Genomic DNA, 13,963 nt, shown 5'->3' on the forward strand with positions numbered 1-13,963 from the left:
CTCAGCATAAGCTTCTGTTCAAGAAAACAACTCGCAGTGACATGTGATGTTTTCATTTTTTTCTTATTTGCTTACTGCATTTTAGGCGCTCTTAGTAAAACGACCTTATCTGCTAAAGAAATAATAAACCATACTACTAGCTTATAAAAATCAACTCAGCTTTGCTGGCTTAGCATGACTACCAAAAGTTAAAAATACGCAGAACCTGTGTCTCAGGAAGAATGGGCCAACATTTCCATACACCTCCTGGAACAAACTTTGGACCATAATATGGGAATATCTGGCTAAACAAACAATACAAAGAGAGTTCCTTGGACCTGGCTACTGCCAGTTCAAACTTCCATTTTGAGAGGAAGGCCGAGACGGGCAGATCACGAGGTCAGGAGATCGAGACCATCCCGGCTAACACGGTGAAACTCCGTCTCTACTAAAAAATACCAAAAAATAGCCGGGCGAGGTGGCGGGCGCCTGTAGTCCCAGCTACTCGGGAGGCTGAGGCAGGAGAATGGCGTGCACCCGGGAGGTGGAGCTTGCAGTGAGCTGAGATTGGGCCACTGCACTCCAGCCTGGGCGACAGAGCAAGACTCCGTCTCTAAATAAATAAATAAATGCAGCAATAGCCTTTGGGTTCCACCCAGGTTAACCTGGTGGTGGGAGTTTTTGCATAGTGAGTGAAGGCCAACAATTGGGCCTGTCTTTTGTCTCTCTTTTCTTCCCTTTGATCTCTATGTGCCTTTTCCACTGTCTTGGTAACTAAAGACACCAAAAGTTATGTTTAGCAGTTAATTTATTGGGACTTGGGGATTTATGACTAGTTTTGTGACTTTTTCCTGAAATCTAGAACAGACTAATGAAGTAGGTTTCTAAGAGGATTTCGTTGTTTCTCTATGTTACCTGAGACAGGGAGATACAGACAGTGAGCGTAGGTTGCTTTTTGTTTTAGGTGGGCAATAGGATACCCTGCTATGAGTTGTTCCAGCAGGACTGGACTCTTCAGGGAGTGTTTGGTGAACAAACTGATATGGGTGGGGTGCAGAAGACTGTGTGTCAAGTGAGGAAAGACTACTAGGAGTACAAGCTTAAGAGGTTTGAAGAGTAATCCTCGACTAGATTGTAAGGGAGGAAAGTTGTTGGTAGGAGGCCTTTTTTTTTTTTTTTTTTTTTTTGAGACAGAGTCTCACTCATCACCCAGGCAGGAGTGCAGTGGCGTGATCTCAGCTCACTGCAACCTCTGCCTCCTGGACTCAAGCGATTTTCCTGCCTCAGCCTCCTAAGTAGCTGGGATTATAGGCCCGTGCCACCACATCCGACTAATTTTTGTAATTTTAGTAGAGACAGGGTTTCACCATGTTGGCCAGGCTGGTCTCAAACTCCTGAACTTAAGTGATCCACCCACCTTGGCCTCCCAAAGGGCCACTGCTGCACCCAGATGGTATATTTCTTATTATAGAGTCATTAATTATGTTAGATTTCCCGAAATTCTTTTTTTTTTTTTTTTTTTTTTTTTTTTGAGACAGTCTCGCTCTGTCGCCCAGGCTGGAGTGCAGTGGTGCAACTTTGGCTCACTATAACCTCCACCTCCTGGGTTCAAATGATTCTTTTGCCTCAGCCTCCTGAGTAGCTGGGATTACAGGTCCAAGCCACCATGCCCAGTCAATTTTTGTATTTTTAGTAGAGATGGGGTTTCACCGTGTTGGTCAGGATGGTCTCAAACTCCTCACCTCATGATCCACCTGCCTCGGCCTCCCAACGTGCTGGGATTACAGAACTCTTTTGAATAACATGAGCATAATACATTTGGTATCAGTCTTTAAGAGACTTGTCTTAGTATAGAGGTGTCTGGTTAGTAAGGGGAATAATGTCAGGTTCTCTCTGGGCCCTTGGGGAATCCCTGATCATCTTCCTTTTTTTTTTTTTTTTTTTTTTTTTTGAGATAGAGTCTGTCTCTCTTGCCCAGCCTAGAGTGCAGTGGCTCGATCTTGGCTCACTGCAACCTCCGCCTCCCAGGTTCAAGTGATTCTCCTGCCTCAGCCTCCTGAGTAGCTGGGACTACAGGAGCGTGCCACCATGCCCAGCTAATTTTTGTATTTGTAGTAGAGATGGGGTTTCACCATATTGGCCAGGCTGGTCTCAAACTGCTGACCTCGTGATCCGCCCGCCTTGACCTCCCAAAGTGCTGGGATTACAGGCATGAGCCACCGCACCTGTCCTTCCTTTCTTTCTATTAAAAAACAAAAACAAACAAACAAACCTCTAATTGTGAAACAGTATTGTGTGGGCCCATGCACTGTTGAAAAGACCTAATCATGGAACATTCATTTATCTTTTTTTTCAGGTTAGTAATGGCCAACCTTATATGTGCCCTTAATGTTTTAATTTTGGCCTTAAAATAACAGCTTAGGACATGTAAGTAGCTATGTCCATTAGGCTTTCTAGGTCTTATGAGGGGAATTTGGTAGAAAATATATTTCACCCAGCAATTAAAGTTTTCTTCCAGGGCCAGGCGCCGTGGCTCACACCTGTAATTACAGCACTTTGGGAGGCTGAGGCGGGCAGACTGCCTGAGGTCAGGAGTTCGAGACCAATCTGGCCAATATGGTGAAACCCCATCTCTACTAAAAATACAAAAAAATTAGCCAGGAGTGGTGGTGCACACCTGTAATCCAAGCTACTTGGGAGGCTGAGGCAGGGGAATTGCTTGAACCAGCGAGGTAGAGGTTGCAATGAGCCGAGATCGGGCCACTGCACTCCAGCCTAGGTGACAGATCAAGATTTCATCTCAAAAAAAAAAAAAGTTTTATTCTGGGTAAAGACAAAACTCTCTTTGCTCTCACCAAAGGCAGAGGAGCCCTGACATACACAGCAGAAAGAAGGAACCTTTAGAATAATTTTTATCAGTCTTATGGGTTAGAGACAAAAGGAAAGCAAATGCAAGTCTATGAATACAGACGGATCAAAAAGGACAATAAATTTTCATGGGAGGACAGAATTCAAAGGCGGTGAAATGCAAAGACGTGCAAACATAACAAGATGGTTATTACTAGTTAGAAAAATGAAGATCTCCAGACATTGCAAATGAGGATTCCCATACTGCACAGCCTAGACCGAAGCCCTGCCAACTTCACAAGCCTCCTGTCAGGGAGGGCCACAGTGAACTAGATCTACTTAGTGTGGACTTTGAAGTCCTCACCTCTGCTTGTCACCCATCAGGCCATCAGGATGAACTGATAAATCAGCCGAAGGGAGCAAAGTCACAGTGGGTGAGTAGAATTGTTATCGAGATTTATAAGTAGAAGAATGAGAGGAAAGGGAGAGACTCAGTGATGGAAAAGAAAACCTTAAGCCTTAAAATGGTGACGATCGTATCAAGAGTTTTATTCTTTGGCCATTGTTTATTATCTTTTATTTTTATTTTTTTGAGATGGAGTTTCGCTCTTTTTGCCCAGGCTGGAGTGCAATGGCATAATCTCGGCTTACTGCAGCCTCCACCTCCTGGGTTCAAGCAATTCTCCTGCCTCAGCCTCCCGAGTAGCTGGGATTACGGGAATGCGCCACCACACCCGGTTAATTTTGTATTCTTAATAGAGACGGGGTCAGGCTGGTCTCGAAATCTTGGTCAGGCTGGTCTCGAAATCTTGGTCAGGCTGGTCTCGAAATCCCAACCTCAGGTGATCTGCCCACCCCGGCCTCCCGAAGTGCTGAGATTACAGGTGTTAGCCACCGTACCCGGCCTATTATCTTTTAACTTATACTGTTTCAAAATATTCCAATTTTTAGTATATACCCTAGAGGTGTTTCAGTGAGAGTAGAGGAGGTGGCTCTCTAGGTACCAAGAGAATCCTGCAACCACAGAAACATGTACCAAAATCCAGGAGGTCATATGCATCCCCGTGAGCTGAGCTGGACAACAATGGAATCCAGGGTGTTCCCTTGAATCCCCATGAAACTGAGGCCCTAGGAGGTCATGGGCATTTGCCATGCACCATTCTAGGTCTCACTGGTGCTGGACATCTCCAAGCTGAACTGAAGTGGTTCTTGCTGCCAGCCGGAGGGCCTGGATGTCTCGCCAACAAGCCCTTCCTTATTTCACTGATCTGCCATTTTTAATGTCCAGTCATCATGCTTGGAATGCCTAGTTGTAGTCCCCATGACGACACATCCATGTGGCCACACATCCTGCACTCACCATGGATGGCCTCTTGGAACGTCTCCTGAAGGAGTCTCGGAACACACACAGCTGGAGGGATGGGCACTGCTGGCAAAAGTAGATCTAATGTGTCCCTCAAGGTGAACAAAAATCTTTGAAGAGATTAGTTGATTAACAAACAAGTGCTGGCTGCAGTGGCTCACGCCTGTAATCCCAGCACTTTGGGAGGCCGAGGCAGGCGGATCACGAGGTCAGGAGTTCGAGACCAGCCGGGCCAACATGGTGAAACCCTGTCTCTACTAAAAATACAAAAATTAGCTGGGCATGGTGGCGCATGCCTGTAATCCCAGCTACTTGGGAGGCTGAGGCAGGAGAATTGCTTGAGCCCGTGAGGCGGAGGTTGCAGTGAGCCGAGATTGAGCCACTGTACTCCAGCCTGGGTGACAGAGTGAGACTCTGTCTCAAAAAAAAAAAAAAAAAAAAAAAAAAAGTTACAGTAGCCAATAAGTACTGATCAGGTGCAGTCCTGGGAGGGACAGTAAAACAAAAGGTGAAACAGAAGCAGCAAGAGTCCAAAGGCTGAATAATCAGGGTGTTCCATCCAAATAAGGTAATTGTAAACATTGCAAAAACAGCAGCCAAATGGAAAGCAATCACAATCAGTTGCTCAAATAATGTGAGTGATTTAAAAGGTCCTCCCCCAAAACCTTAATAGAAGAGATCTGGGGAAAGCAGTGATAGTCAATCAGGGGTCTGGGGCTGCCACAGGACTCACCAGGAGTGAAGGGGAACTGAAACCAATGAAGCAGACAAACCTCTGTCTGAGTCATGGCACCAGAAATGTTGACGGCTGTTGTAATACTGTGGTTCTTGACTTCTTCATTTAAAAGAATTTAAATAAGAAACATGCAGCAAAGGAGAAGTACAAAGCAATTTATTACAAAGGAAAAATACTATTTTGAAAGTTAAGTGCAAAATAAACTGTATACCCTGAGAGAGAGGATTCAGGACAGGCTGCTCCTATGGATGAGACAGCATTGATTACTGCTGGAGAAACTCCCTTTATGGGAGTCTTACATGATTATCCATAGGAGGTGGGTGGAAGAGGGGTTACTAGTGAACATGTTCTGGGTGGTCTTCTGAGTGCACATGTGCAGTAGCTGTACATGCATGTTCATACATCTCATGACTCGTTAGCATCTTAAATCTCCACTCAGGGCTGTATTTTTTCACTATTGTCATGAGCAAAGGGTCAGTTAGAAAAGGTGAAATCAAAATGCACATGTTCTGTACAGGGTAAATTCCCTATTGGAGATAGCTTTGCTTGAATGAACTGGACTACGATGCAAATGCTACAGCTTATTGTGTTGATTCTGTGGTCATCACCGTCACTGTGCCCCAAGCACATGGTTACTTTTTTCATTACCTATCCTTCCTCAATTCCAACACCTGCCTGAGCTTACACAGGCAAATAAATGGCTGTCATTTCAGCACCTCCTTAGAGCTTATTCAGTGCAGCCTTTGATATCCCTCAGAGGAGGAGTTTTCCAAACATGATTTTATTTTGTAAAGATTCTGTTTTTTCAGTCTGCAGAGCTGAGACATTGATAATTTTATTCTCAAATATTTAGAGACTTTCTTATAATAAGATTTTCACATCTTGGTAACAAATTTCACTTACAAAATTTGCCAGAATAGACAAAAGGAGAGAGACAGCAGGAGGGATCACTAAGATTTTTCTTTCCTGTGGCGTATTTCACTGTTCCTGCTTCTTTTTTCACTTCCCTCTGGAGGAAGGACAGCTCCCTTGGACCATGAAAGAAAAATGGTGATATGGAAACATCTGTCTTTATCGCCTCCTCCAACCCTTTCACTTCTGCTCTGGCTGTGCCCATTCTCCCTCCCATCCCCTGGCCCATAAGCCTTTTCCTTCTCCCAACCTCACCGAGAGCCCAGACTCTCACCTAGATCTGGCTCCTCAGTGGGAAATCAGTCATTACCGGCTAGAGGGTAGAAGAGGAGAGACAGAGGCCAGAGCCTGGGGCTGAGGCAGAAGGTGCAGCAGGAAGGAAGGAGGTTAGAACAAGAAAAACTTCCAAATAAGGGGTGATGTGTGAGTACTCAGAGGGTGACTAAGGACATCCCCAGCATCTCCATTGAGGAGGGAGGAAGGGGACCTTGGGTCCTGGGGCAGAGAGGGGGGCAGGGTCTGGATGAGATGCCCCCACCCTCAACCCTGGTCCTCTGAAAACACCTCACCCAGTCACACTGAGGAGCCCCTCCAGGCCCTGGGGCCCCTCCAGGTAGGTGTATCTCAGCTCCTCTCTGGAAGGACCCCCACAGCTGCCCAGCCCTGGTATGTCTCATCTCTCTGGGTCTGGTCCCCTTGAATCTTGAGTCCAGAGTTGGCTCCTTCCCTTCCTGCAGCCAGGTCAGAGTGAGGTTGGCAGGTGAGAAGCCAGGTGCTCTGCATGGCAAGGTGTGGTTGCCCTCAGGGTCCTCCTTATCAGTGACCACAACTCTGGGAAGGGAGGCACTCAATATAGGAGAGAGCGAGCAGAGAGGTGGAGTGAAGGTGGGACACACTTTGGCCTCCCTCTCCTCTCCTAGTCTTCCTCCACATGACAGTGACTTCCCCTCTCCAACTCCAGGTCCTCTAAGAGCCACAGCAGAAGGGGAGACCTGGGTCGCCACCATTCTTTGAAGAAGTCTTTCTTTCCATAAGTGTATCCACCTCCATTCCCACTGCAGCTTTAGGGTCTGCCTCAGTGCAGAGCGCTGGGTATGTACAGAGCATAGGGGTATATGAGGGTGATTCTGGAAGGTTCTTCCTTTGCACATATCTGCATGGCTCAGTTTCTCTCCTCTTCAAGTCTGTTCAAATGGCACCTTCATGAGGCCCACCGTGACCACCCTACTTAAAATGCCACCTGTATTACCTTGCATTGATTGTCAACTTTCAACTTTGTATTTTCTTTTTTTTGAGACCAAGTCTTGCTCGGTCGCCAGGCTGGAGTGCAGTGGCACTATCTCGACTCACTGCAACCTCTGCTTCCTGGGTTCAAGCGATTCTCCTGCCTCAGCCTCCCGAGCAGCTGGGACTACAAGTGCGTGCCACCATGCCCAGTTAATTTTTTTTTTTTTTTTTTTTTTGAGACGGAGTCTTGTTCTGTCGCCCAGGCTAGAGTGCAGTGGCGCGATCTCGGCTCACTGCAAGCTCCGCCTCCCGGGTTCATGCCATTCTCCTGCCTCAGCCTCCCGAGTAGCTGGGACTACAAGCGCCCGCCACCACGCCCAGCTAATTTTTTGTATTTTTAGTAGAGGCGGGGTTTCACAGTGTTAGGATGGTCTCGATCTGCTGACCTCATGATCCGCCCACCCCAATTGGCCTCCCAAAGTGCTGGGATTACAGGTGTAAGCCACTGCACCTGGTCGACGCCCAGCTAATTTTTCTATTTTTAGTAGAGACGGAGTTTCACCATGTTGGCCAGGATGGTCTTGATCTCTTGACCTCATGATCCACCTGCCTCGGTCTCCCAAAGTGCTGGGGTTACAGGTGTGAGCCACCGCGCCTGGCCTATTTTTTCTGTTTATCACATATCACTTTGTAACTATAAAAGTCCTTTTCCAAAGACGGCCTCAACAATATCTCCCATCCCACATGCTCTTTAGCAATGTGACCCTGCCATCCCCTATCAAGAGCTGATCCTAATCCCCTTCTTTTTGGATTTGGGACTTGCTTTGGTGACTAGAACATGAGGAACGTGATGTTGCCTGACTTCTGAGGTTCCAGCATAAGATGCCTTGTGGTTCTAACTTGGCCACTTGAAATACCCGGACCCCAGATGTGGAGCCAGAAGCAGCCAGGGCACATGAAGGAATAGGTGGATGAGAACCCAAGTCACCCGGTTCACAGCCTCAGTGAGTTCCCAGTCAACAGCCAGCACCAACTGCAGCCCTGTGCAGGAGCCTCTTGAATGTGTTGGACCAGCTGGGCTCCAGATGATGGCAGCCCCAGCCTCTGTTATATGGAGCAGAAGAGCTGGCCAGCTGAGCCCAATCAGCCCACAGAATGAGAGATAATATAAAGGTTGTTTATATATTTTTATATATATATACAAACAATTTTTTTTTTTTTTGAGACAGAGTCTCACTCTGTCACCCAGGCTGGAGTACAGTGGCTCAATCTCGGCTCACTGCAACCTCCGCCTCACGGGCTCAAGCAATTCTCCTGCCTCAGCCTCCCAAGTAGCTGGGATTATAGGCATGCGCCACCATGCCCAGCTAACTTTTTGTATTTTTAGTAGAAACGGGGTTTCACCATACTGGCCAGGCTGGTCTCGAACTCCTGACCTCGTGATCTGCCCACCTCGGCCTCCCAAAGTGCTGGGATTACAGGCATAAGTCACCATGCCTGGCGTTTTTATGTCTTAAGATCATTTGTAACCCAGCAATAAATTGCTGGAACACATCCATATAATCCACTACTGTTATTATATTTTTCTTTATTGTCTGTCTTTCAGATTGTAAGCATCAGGGAGTAGGTGTTAGTCTCTTTTCATTAAATGATCACCAGGCCTAGAAAAATGCCTGGCACAGAAGCACTTACTAAATATTTGTTAAATGGATGAATAAACGCTGTGACCAGAATTCCTTAATACTGGGTCCGAGACCGGAAAGGGGCAGTTACTGGTTTGGTTTTGGTGCTTGTTTAGTCAGCTTGTGCTGCCATAACAAAATACCACCGATGGATTGGTTAAACAACAGACATTTGTTTCTCACAATTCTGGACCCTGGAAGTCTGAGGTTAGGGAACCAGCAGTTTCAGTTCCTGGTGAGGGCCCTCTTCCCGCCTGGCAGTCAGCTGCCTTCTTGCCATATCCTTAGGTGGTGAAGAGATTGGGAGCTCCAGTCTCTTCCTCTTCTTAAAAGGACACACTAATCCCATCATAGGGGCCCCAATCTCTCAACCTCTTCTGAATCTAATCACCTCCCAAGATGCCAGCAGTCTCAAGGAGTTTACTGTCACGGTGGGAGCAAAGATGCTAGAGCAGGTTGTAAAATTAGGTGTCATCCCAGTCAGTGAGGAGAGGACAGGAGTAATTCAGGGAAGGGGACCTGGATAGAGCTCACTCAGAGGATATGACAGGTCTCAGAACTCTATGGATAAATTCAAGTCTGGACAAAAGTCAGTAATATTATTCTGACCAAATTCCTTTCAGTCTTCCTGAGGGATGGGCAGGCTCATTCCAGAACAAAGAAGATGCCTGGGGTGAAGAAGACTAGTCCCCAAGGGCACTGGCCCAGGACACCTAGGTTCTACTGGTCACCAATGCCCACCCAGATCTCTCCTGGGTGGAGCCTTCGTCCAAGCCTCTCACAGCCCTTGCCTGCATTCCCGCGGTGCTCACCATGGATAACAGGGCCACAGCCAGCCTCAGAGCCAGACTGTTAAGTGAAACCACTGACCCTTGCTGAATAAACTTGCGGTTGAGATAAACTTCACATTTCAGCCTCATTAAAAAGAGTAATGGTAAATCCCAATGGCCTGCAAATCTATAAACAGTGGCTCAATTGATTAGCCAGAACATTTAGGACTGATAATGATACAGGAAAAAAGGCATTTTGGAGGTGAGAAGCAGAGGAGCCTGGAAACTGTTTCCATTGTTTGTGAAAGTAATCTGAGACTATGAATGAAAATACCCATCATCCCCTGACCCAGGAATCCAAGGTGAAAAATCTCTTTTTTTTTTTTTTTTTTTTTTTTTGACACAGGGTCTTGCTTTGTGGCCCAGGCTGGAGGGCAGTTGTAGATCAATCATGGCTCATTACAGCCTTGACCTCCCCAGGCTCAGATGATCCTCCCACCTCAGCCTCTGGAGGAGCTGGGACTACAGGCATGAGCCACCCCACCTGGCTAATTTTTTGTATTTCTGGTGGAGAAAGGGCTTCACCATTTTGCCCAGGCTGGTCTTGAACTCCTGGGCTCAAATGATATGCCTGCCTCACCCTCCCAAAGTTCTAAGATTACAGGTGAGTCACCACACCCGGCCAACTGCCTTTATTTCTGTAAGAGATATTTCCTGGCCGGGCACGGTGGCTCACACCTGTAATCCCAGGACTTTGGGAGGCCGAGGCGGGTGGATCACCTGAAGTCAGGAGTTTGAGACCAGCCTGGCCAACATGGTGAAACCCTGTCCCTACTAAAAATACAAAAATTAACTGAGCATGGTGGTGTGCACCTGTAATCCCAGTTACTCAGGAGGCTGAGGCAGGAGAATCCCTTGAACCAGGGAGGCGGAGGTTGCAGTGAGCCGAGATTGCGCCACTGCACTCCAGCCTGGGCAGCAGAGCGAGACTCAGTCTCAAAATAATAATAATAAATAATAATAATAATAAATAAATAAAGGTCACAAAGGTAGTGAGAGGCAGTGGGAGATGGACCCAGTCACAAAGGTAGTGACAGGCAGAAGGAGATGGACCCAGCTCTCCTGACACCAGTTCCCAAATCCTTCCCTCCACAGTGTCTACCCCCACCTGCAGGACTTCCTCTGGGTGCCATCTCCAGTGAACTCTCATTCAGCTTACCCCCAAAAAACTTTTAATACTTCAAAATAACGATAATAATAGCAAATAACAGGCCAGGCACAGTGGCTCAGACCTGTAATCCCAGCACTTTAGGAGGCTGAGATGGAAGGATTGCTTGAGGTCAGAAGTTCAAGACCAGTCTGGTCAACATAAGGAGATCTCCATCTCTATTTAAAAATAAATAAACTGGGGCCGGGCGTGGTGGCTCACACCTGTAATCCCAACACTTTGGGAGGCCGAGGCAGGCAGATTACAAGGTCGGGAGTTCGAGACCAGCCTGGCCAACATGGTGAAACCCCGTTGCTACTAAAAATACAAAAAAATTAGCCAGGCGTGGTGGCACGCGCCTGTAGTCCCAGCTACTCAAGAGGCTGAGGCAAGAGAATCGCTTGAACTTGGGAGGTGGAGGTTGCAGTGAGTGAGGCAAGATTTGCGCCACTGCACTCCAGTCTGGGAGAGGGAGCAAGACTCCGTCTCTAAATAAGTAAATAAATTGGCAGAGCCCAGTGCCTCACACCTGTAATCCCAGCACTTTGGGAGCCCGAGGTGGGCGGATGACCTGACATCAGAAGTTCCAGACCAGCCTGAACAACATGGCGAAACACCATCTCTGCTAAAAATACAAAAGTTAGCCGGGCGTGGTGGTGGGCGCCTGTAATCGCAACTACTCAGGAGGCTGAGGCAGGGAGAACTGCTTGAACCCGAGAGGCGAAGGTTGCAGTGAGCCCAGATGGCGCCACTGCACTCCAGTCTGGGTGACAGGGCAAGCCTCTGTCTCAAAATAATAATACGTAAAGTTTGTTCCAAGGCACTTTGAGGTGGTGACAGGCACAAATAAAGCTAATCCCACCCTTTCTGTGTTAGGGGAAGCCGAGATGGTCTTCGGCTCTGGGTGAGTCACTTCCCATGGTCCAAGCCTGGGTGCCCCTCCCCCTCCAAGCCTCCGAGGTCTTCTGCCCAAAGCCCTCCCCTCCACCCCACCCTTTCTGCTCCGCCCCATCAACTACGTTTTCTTCCTCAGCACTCGCCTTAGATTCCTGGACTCACGAGCATAGAGGTGACTTCCTCCTTGCAGACTTTAGGCGCCACTGCTGGGTCCGGAAAAGAAAGAAACGGCCCAGTGCGGTCATTTACATAAACCAGGGCGGGCTGCGCTCGGCGGCCGCAAGCGTTTTGAATTCTGCTGCCCGGAGTTCACTGCGAGGACTGGGATCACCGGTCACCCCGCCCCGGGCTAAGGAAAAATGACAAGTGTTTACTGATATAGAAACGGAATAACGGCGCTGTGGGCTGGGGAGGGCGGAGCTGCCTTTAGGCTTCTAGTCTCCAGCTGCCGGTCACTCACACCTGCCGCTGTGAAAATGCAGACCCGCGGGGCAGGAATTCCGAGTCCGGGCTGGAGCGCGATCTGGAATGTGACTCGCTTGAAACAGCACTGCGGTGGATTCGGGGCCGGGTGAGTAGGGAAATGCGCCTCAGCCCCTCCCATAGGCCGCCCACGGATTCTAGGATCCGCAAAAGCTTCCCGCTGCTGCCTCACCCCAGGAAGGCAGAGGTCGCCTCTGAGCAGTTCTGGTGGAAACGGGCTCCGCCGCCCAGAAGAAAACCCACAACCAAGGGGCCAAGAAAAAGCCCCCCCATGGTCCTACCCTTTCAGTGAGGATCCTAATTTATAACCCAAGTGTGGTCCCCATCAGAGTCTGCAATGACAGCCGAGCGCAGTGGGTCACACCTGTAATCCCAGCACTTTGGGATGCCATGGCGGGCGGATCGATTGAGGTCAGGAGTTCGAGACAAGCTTGGCCAACATGGTGGAGCCCCTTCTCTACTAAAAATACAAAAATTAGCCTGGCGTGGTGGTAGGCAACTGTATTCCCAGCTACTCTGGAAGCTGAGGCACGAGAATCGCTTGAACCCGGGAGGCGGAGGTTGCAGTGAACCGAGATCGCGTCACTGCACTCCAGCCTGGCCAACAGCGAGATTCCGTCTCAAAAAAAAAAAAAAAAAAAAAAAAAAAATCTGGCGTGACGTTCACTGAAATGATACAAGATCAGCGGGGCCCAGAGCGCTGCGGCTTACAGAGTGCGGTGACAGCGCCGCCTCGCGTCCCTTCCCTCACCTGCCCCAGGCGGACGCGGTCACCTGTGTTGGCCTGGAGGTTGGAATACACTGGGCATCAAATGCAGAGAGTGGAGAAAGGAGGGAAGGCTGGGAGGACGTGTTGAAGAAAGGCAGAAAGAGCCGGCGCTATGGTTCATACCTGTAAAACTAGCGCTTTCGGAGGCGAGGCAGGAGGATCGTGTAAGACCAGCATTTTGATGTTGCAGTGAGCCATGATCACACCACTGCACTCCAGTTTGGGCAGAGCGAGACCCTGCTTTTATATACTTTTCACATTTTCTGTAATTAAGCAAGTTTTACTTTATTTTAGGGTAAAATATCTATTGTGAATTTTAAAAACATTTAAAATGTTAATTAAAAAGCCCAAATGCTCTTTTCCAACTTATCCTGAAGGAAATTCCTGTTGATGGCGCCTTTAGAAGGAGGAAAGGAGCTCTTCCTCCACAAGGCCTATTCCATCCTTGGGTTTTAGGCATTGGCCCAGTGATAAAGGCAACACTGAGAATACGATCAATGTACTGATTACTGATTGTCATATAAAATTAATCTCACCACACCTGAGAAATGGGATGGATTGTTTCATTTTCACAGTTTGGGCATCTGAGTCCCTGAGATATGAACACCTGACATAGATTACCAAAAAATATAGGTCTTTAGACTTAAAGGGCACACAGCCTCCTGTGAAGCTCCCCTATGCATGCGTCACACCCACAGAGGCTCTACAACATCAGGAAGAGCACCCAGGGTCAGAGCCCAGGTGAGTTCACACTCAGGTCATCCACATCCAGGGCGTGCAGAGAAGAGACCAAGGTGACAGCCCATTCACTGCCTAGGCTGTGGGTGACAGGTGGGTGGAACAGTCAGCCAATGAGCGCAGGTCCCAGTACTCCTGGAGCTATCGACCTCATTTATCCTCTGAAGACCTGAGCCCTGCACATATCAAAACTGTACATTCCTTGTGGAGCAGTCTTCTCTTTTGAAATGTAAACACTACTTCCCTAACCTTAAAGCCAGCCATTGTCACTCCTAGTGACACCTCCATTGGATAAGCTCCTGACTCCCACTGAAATGGGCCTCAGAGTTGCAGCTGAGCACTGGGAGCCACGG

General features: G+C 48.2%; 1 long non-coding RNA gene across 1 annotated transcript; it reads right to left on the reverse strand.

Moving 5' to 3' along the window:
• Window positions 1–4,660: 4,660 nt before the first annotated feature.
• LOC139363451 (uncharacterized) lies at window positions 4,661–12,329 on the reverse strand. Its single transcript, XR_011623863.1, has 3 exons — window positions 11,783–12,329; window positions 6,112–6,568; window positions 4,661–5,953 (listed from the first exon to the last, which is right to left on the reverse strand). It is a non-coding gene; the product is annotated as an uncharacterized lncRNA (long non-coding RNA).
• Window positions 12,330–13,963: the final 1,634 nt, after the last annotated feature.

Source organism: Macaca nemestrina, chromosome 5 (genome assembly GCF_043159975.1).
Source record: "Macaca nemestrina isolate mMacNem1 chromosome 5, mMacNem.hap1, whole genome shotgun sequence".
Lineage (NCBI taxonomy): Eukaryota > Metazoa > Chordata > Mammalia > Primates > Cercopithecidae > Macaca > Macaca nemestrina.